This window comes from Lemur catta, chromosome 11 (genome assembly GCF_020740605.2).
Source record: "Lemur catta isolate mLemCat1 chromosome 11, mLemCat1.pri, whole genome shotgun sequence".
Classification (NCBI taxonomy): Eukaryota; Metazoa; Chordata; class Mammalia; order Primates; family Lemuridae; genus Lemur; species Lemur catta.
The window spans coordinates 20,787,915-20,794,486 of record NC_059138.1 but is presented as its reverse complement, the minus strand read 5'-3'; the positions used below and the strand labels follow the sequence as shown (position 1 = coordinate 20,794,486).

The following is a 6,572-nucleotide window of genomic DNA, read 5'->3' as shown; positions in this document are numbered from 1 at the left end:
TACTTGGGAGTCCTGGGGGAGGACTGGCAGGTCCTGGGGAAGAATGGGTCCTGCCTGGAGCATGCGGGCGGAGGGTCCTTGTGGCTCCGCAGCGGGCTGGGGAGGAGCAAGAGAGAGCCCAGGAGCAAGGCCTGCTGGAGTGCCGGAGGCCTGGGCCAGGAGCCAGACTGGAACAGGGAGGAGAAAGGCAGCTTCCAGGAACCACAAACTGCTGCGGCTGCTGCTGATGTGGCAGGGAAGACACATCTGGCCAGGAGTAATTGCTAGTGGCTCGTTGGTCTAGGGGTATGATTCTCGCTTAGGGTGCGAGAGGTCCCGGGTTCAAATCCCGGACGAGCCCTGCTTTTTCTTGTCCCCTCTCTGCATACATACACTGCCTGCCCTTTCCAAAGTGGCAGCAAAGTGATGGCTTCAGGCTGTGTGCTTAAAGGACCCTAAGGACAAACTGCCAGTCAGTCTCCCCATTAGCCATGCCCTGTCTGTACCCCATTATTTCCACTGAGATCAAACTGAGCGGGAGGGGAATGGCATAGCATCTGGCTGAGCTTGAGAAGGTTGGAGTCAGAGAGAGCTGCATTTCATTTAGCAGAAAGACAACATATCAGAGGGCCCCAGATGAAGAGCAAGGGACCTGGACAAGTTGAAGGCTGGGCCTGAGCTGGAGGTCAAGAACAGGCAGCCCTTGATGTAGAACCCAAGCTGTGAAACGCACTGGACTCGAGTCCAAAAGCTAGGATTACAGCTACAATTCCGAGGCAGTTTTCCCCTCGGTAACATCGAAACAATAATATTCACTTCTCAGAGTTGTGGGGAAGATTAAATCAGAAACTGATTTTACAACCTTACAGATGTAGGGATTGTCAGGAATAATATTAAAGACAAAGAGAATCTAAAGGGGAACTGGTGGCAACATGACAGACCGGACTAATGCCGCTATCCCCTCATCCAGTGTCCCCCAAAACACACACAAGGGTGTTGGATAAAGTTAAATTTAAAAATTAAAATATGGAAATCACAACATTTTTTTAAAAAAGGAAATTCCCAGATATTAGAATTGAAGAAGAAATGTAAAGCCAAAGCAAAATGAGGAGGTGGTCACACGGCCCATGGCAGCTGTCAGATACAGACAAACGCCCAGGAACCTGGAACCGTGTTTCTACCCTTCCAGCCTCAGCCCACCACAGACTGGAACTGAAGCCCCCACATAAAATGAGAACATCAAAGATCTACCTTATCCATGAAAAGAGGGTAAAAACTACATCCACCAGTCCAAGGAAGCAGAGAGAAAGGGTGGAAATGCAACTCAACCCTGAGAAAATGAAGTCCCAAACCTGACCAAGTGCTTGCACCTGGATTTATGTGATCTTCATGGTGCTGGATCCAAGCAGAGAATTAAATATAAACCTGGTTTAGGACACTTGAAATCCTTAGGAATACCACACAGCCACCCAGAAGTAAGAGAGAGTTCTGTAAGAACATTTTCATAATCCAGGGCATATGGGACTCTTCATAAACAAAACAAAGAAAAAAAAACTACAAAAAAAAAAACACAAAACAAACAACACCAAAATCTGCTGAAGAAGAGCTCACAATGAAACATTATAAACTTCTCCCACTTTTTCCTCTGTCCTGGCTGAGAAACATACAGTGCCTTAAATGCTCTGTGACCTGGCTAGCCACACGTTTTCCCCTGCAGGCCTGAACCTAAGCTAGGGCCTTGAATATTTGCAGGCACAGATAAAGGTGTTTAGGTTGTTGCTCAAAATACTGAATGACCAATCATGTTGCTAAGCACATAGAAGCTAGCCCTATCCCTAGCCAAATTCCTTAAACCCTCATATAAAGTCCTAACCTGAACCCTCATTGTGGACATACATAGGTAGAACATCCCTTGTCTCCCGGTCCACCTGGAGGACATACAACAGCCCACTTTGTATGTATATTGCCCTAATAAATGCTTTGGGCTAATTGCCCTGGCATTTAGTGCTTCTTTCCTGGGATCCCAACCAACTCCATCTTGGGACAGTTTGGGGCACTCCCTGTGGGAACTCCCCTGCTGCTGCTCTTGGGGTGAATCCAGCCACAGATTTGGCTGGGAAGAAACAAAACTAGACAAAGAAGCGATCCGTCATAAGGAAGAATTAGCAGATAAAACAAATGAGAGCACTCCAAGAACTGCACATAGTGGAAAAACATGAAAAACATTATAAGTATACTTTAAAGTATAAAAGATAAGAAAATAAACTGTCATGAAAATAGGGCACAATGGGGGGAAAAACAGATTATTGAGGGGAAAAAACCCAAATAAAACAAGCAAAAATACCCCAAAGAAATGAAAGACATAACTATTGAAATTAAAGATTCAGTGAAATACTGAACAGTAGACTGAACTCAGGTGAAGAGAGACTTAGTGAACTGGAAGATAGAGCTGATGAGATCATTCACAGTGAAAAAGTGATGAGATAGAAAATATGAAAGAATAGTTAAAAGACATACGGGAAAAAAATGAAACAGACTAATACATATCTAATAGCAGTTCCTGAAAGTAACTGGAAGAATGAGGGAAATGTAATATTCCAATAGATACTGGTCTAGAATCTTCCCAAATGGAAGAAAGACACAAGTCCTCAGGTTGAAAAGTCTTGAGCTCATAAATGCACTGTGGTGAAATTGCAAAATACTGAAGAGAAAGAGAAAAAGTTTTAAAGCAACCAGAAAGAAAAATGCCTGTTTGCCTACAAAGATAAAAGTTACACTGGCAGCTGATTTCTTAGCAATAAGAGATTATAGAAAAAAACTGGTAGACAACAAACAATTATAGAAAAGATCTGTTTAAAAAAGATTATAGAAAAAAATCTTTTTGCTGCTTATTAGCAGCAAAAGATTATGGGGCAAAAATATCTTCAAAAAGCTAAGAGAAAATAACTGTTACCTAGAATTCTATGTCCACTAAATTTCCATTTAAAGGGCATGAAATAAAGACATTTTAAGACAAAGACCAAGAATGCTAACCCCTCAAAGACTTTCACTGCAATGCCACAAAAGGATATACTTCATAAGAAGGAAACAGAAATAAAAAGAAAGGAGTGGAATGCAAGAAGGAATGGTAAGCAGAGAAATTTATAAATATGTTAGTCAATGTAAACAAGCATTGGGATGCTGCTGATGACAGTGGTGGTGGTGGTGGTTAGAAATAAGGTGAAACTAAAATAGTAGATAGAAGTATGGGAGATTGTGGGGAAAGAAGATCAGAGTTAACATGTTCTAAGGACTTTCTATATTCAGGAAAAGTATGGTGATATTGATTCACTGTAGACTTAAGTAAGAATGTTTAGAAAATATATAAACAAGTAATCATTAAAAGAATAGAAATAGAAATATATAACTTCCAAATCAGTGGGGACCAAGGGATAAACAGGATAAATAAAATAAATAAAGCCAGTGTCAGTGGTGTTATAAAATGGGTCCAACTACTTTAGAGCAATTTGGCAACAACTAGTAAAGTTTAAGATGCACCTACTGTATGCCCCAGAAATTCCACTTCTAGGTATCTGCCCGAGAAGGCATGCACAGAGCTGCCCATTGCAGCACTGTTTTTAAACTGCAAACAGCCTAAATGCCTATTAGCAGAACAATGGATAAATAAATTATGGTATATTCAGCAATGAAATAGTATTCAGCAGTTAAAATCTATGAACTGGAACAACATGGATAAATAAAAACAAATTGAGGGAAAAGAGAAAGTTTGCAGAAGAATGCACAATACAACACCATTTAGATAGATTTCTAAAACATGCAAATCAAAATTATGTATTGTTTATGGATACATACATATAAAGTAGGACTGTAAAACCATACAGAGACAGCTAGCTCCAAATCAAATGTGGCAAGATCAGAATGGTTGTTAGATTTCAATCCTGTGTACATGGATATGTATTATGTTGTTCTCTGTGCTGTACTTTTTTGCATGTTTCAAATACTCATTTTTTTTATTTTTAATGAAAGGATCTAGGCATTTAGTAATAAGGGTAAAGGGGGATAAATGGCTGCATCAGTCCTCAGAAAGGATGATCTCCTGGGATGGGATTAGGAGGGAGGCTGAGTCCTGAGTCCAGGGATTACAGGGGATTAATTCAGATCATCCCCCTAGGCTGATCACCTGGCTGGCATGCCCATCACCCCTGGCCCTTCACAGACACATCCCTGGACCACAGCCCACCTCCCTCATACCTCCTATGGACTTTCCCCCAACCCTCAACCCAATACTGGTCTGGCCAGGGTTTGCCCAGGTTTGGTTTCCGAGAATAGACTGGTTCAGGTCCTCCTTGAATGTTCCCCAAATCAAGAGTGAATGGTGACCTGTACCTTAGCAGCCAGGGAGAGATTAGTCCTAATACTCTGGATCAGAGCTCCATGAGGAGAGCTTGGACCTTTTCATGTCACAAGTGGACAACTCCCCCCGCCCCCCTGTGCCTACCTCTACTCACCAAGAAGAGGTCAGCAGTCAAGGCTAACTGCTGGACCTGACCGTGCTGGCTGAGGCAGAACCAGAAGGAGCTGGGGTGGAATGAACACTCACTGGGCTTCCAGAATTAGTCTGTGCCAGTCCCTGGAGCTCTACATCCCCCAGACCCCTGATGCCAGCCCCTTTCCACCGTCTCTGGCAAATGCCCTGCTCCCCAAGTCTGGACAGACTTGGCATCTGCAGCAAACCCTCTGCAGAAGGGGTTGGCTTATTCAACAGCCTTTCCCCATAACTGGGTGATCTGGGCCACAGGATCCGGAGTGGAATCCTGGGGAGCAAGTGCAACATCCTTGATCTCTGCCCATCGTCTCTGGAGCACTAGGCTACAGGGAATGAGGGGGGTGGGAAGGAGAGTCGGGGAGGGACAGAGGCTTATAGGTGATATTATCATTAATGGGCAACATTTAACTCCACAAATATGAAACCATATGTTAAATAATAAGATAGAGCATTAACTGTGTAGCAGGAAGATTTACCTTCACCCATTTATTCTATGTGTCAGGCACTTTGTCAGATGCTGGAGCCACAAAGAAGACTAAAATACTTCCCAACCTTCAAGAAACTGGGCAGACAGAACCTGACAACCCAGAGTAGCTGGTGCTGCCACAGAGAGGCAGGCAGGGTGGAGCACAGCAGGGGCCTCTAAGGGGGAAGGGATGGGGCGTCAGGGAAACTGCCTAGACGTGAGCCCCAACTGAGAGTTGAAGGAAAATAGGGGATGTCCAGGCCCAGAAAGGCTTCTTTCCTGCGGAACACGGAGGGCTTATGAACCTGGGAGCCTGCGGGGTGAACACAGATAGTGCGAGCCTCGACCTGTGCGTGGATATGCAAGAGAAGGGACTGGTGTGTGCCCCTGGCTTCGGAATCTCCCAACAATTGTCTGGATGTGCAGGGAAGCCCGTTCCCAACTGTACCCACTCCCCTCCCAGCTGAGACCTGCAGAGAAGTGATCATTGCCTGGACAATAGCAGGCACCTGGAGACAGTCCTTGAATGAATGAAGTCGAAGAAGTGAAATAGGCTCTTTGGGCTTCCAGATCTCCCTCTGTGTGAGTGACAATCAGCAGTGCCCAGCCTGAGCCTACGGTGGGGGTGGCGGGCAGCCCACCGGGTGTGGGACCTGGAAGGAAGGCAGGGCGGCGGGGGAGGTCTTCGGGCACTGCAGGCGGGGTGAGGCCACAGGAGGGCCGCTCCTAAGAGGGCCCCTGGCTCTGGCTTGCTGGGGGCGAGGGGAAAGCAGAGACCAGAGCCCCACAGTTCGCACATCCGGGCCGCGTGGGGCCGGGCGGGCTGACCGCGGAGCGGGTGGGGGCGCGTGTCTGCGCGTCTGGGGCAACAGCCCCTTCTCGACCTTTGCCGCCCCCACCGCTGAGAGGACCGGGCTCCGACACCTGGTGCCGAGGGGTCCCCGCGCACAGCCCACCCCGGGCGGGGCGCACCGCCAGAACCACTGGGTCTTGTCGCCGCCGGGGGCGGCCTTAAGCCCCGAGTCGCTCACGTGGGCCGGGCGGCTGCGCGCCCCCGGGGAGAGCCAGGGGCGTACCGGAGCCGCGAGCTGGGAGGGCTTCCGGGCGGCGGCGGCGGCGGGGGGAGGTGTCAGGTGGCGGCTAGGCCCCGCCCCCTTGGCCCGCCCTCCCTCCTCCCTGCGCACCCGGCTCCGGGTCCCGGGCTCGCGGCTGCGGCTTCTGCTCTGGGAGGCGGCGGCGGCGGCGGCGGGAGCGGCCATGGAGGCGGGCGCCGGGGCTGGCGCGGGAGCCGCGGGCTGGAGCTGCCCCGGCGCAGGTCAGAGCCGCCCCTCCCTCACCTTTCCACCGCCACTCCTTCCTCTTCTCCATCTCTCCTCCTCCGGACCCCCAGGTGCTCCCTGCCTCCGCTGCGCCCCCCTCTCCGCCCGAAGTCTTCCTCCCTCCACCCCGGCCTCCGCCCGGCGCGGTCTCCATCTTTCCGGCCTGGGACTTGTCCACACCGGCCGCATCCTCCCCGGCGGCCCCTCCCATCTCGTCTCTCCAGCCCTTAGGCTCCGGACCTTGCAGCCCCTCCAGCTATGA

At 48.8% G+C, this 6,572-nt stretch overlaps 1 non-coding gene across 1 annotated transcript; it reads left to right on the top strand.

The window, feature by feature from the left end:
* Window positions 1-268: 268 nt before the first annotated feature.
* On the top strand, window positions 269-340 carry TRNAP-AGG. The gene has a single exon. It is a non-coding gene; the product is annotated as a tRNA-Pro (tRNA).
* Window positions 341-6,572: the final 6,232 nt, after the last annotated feature.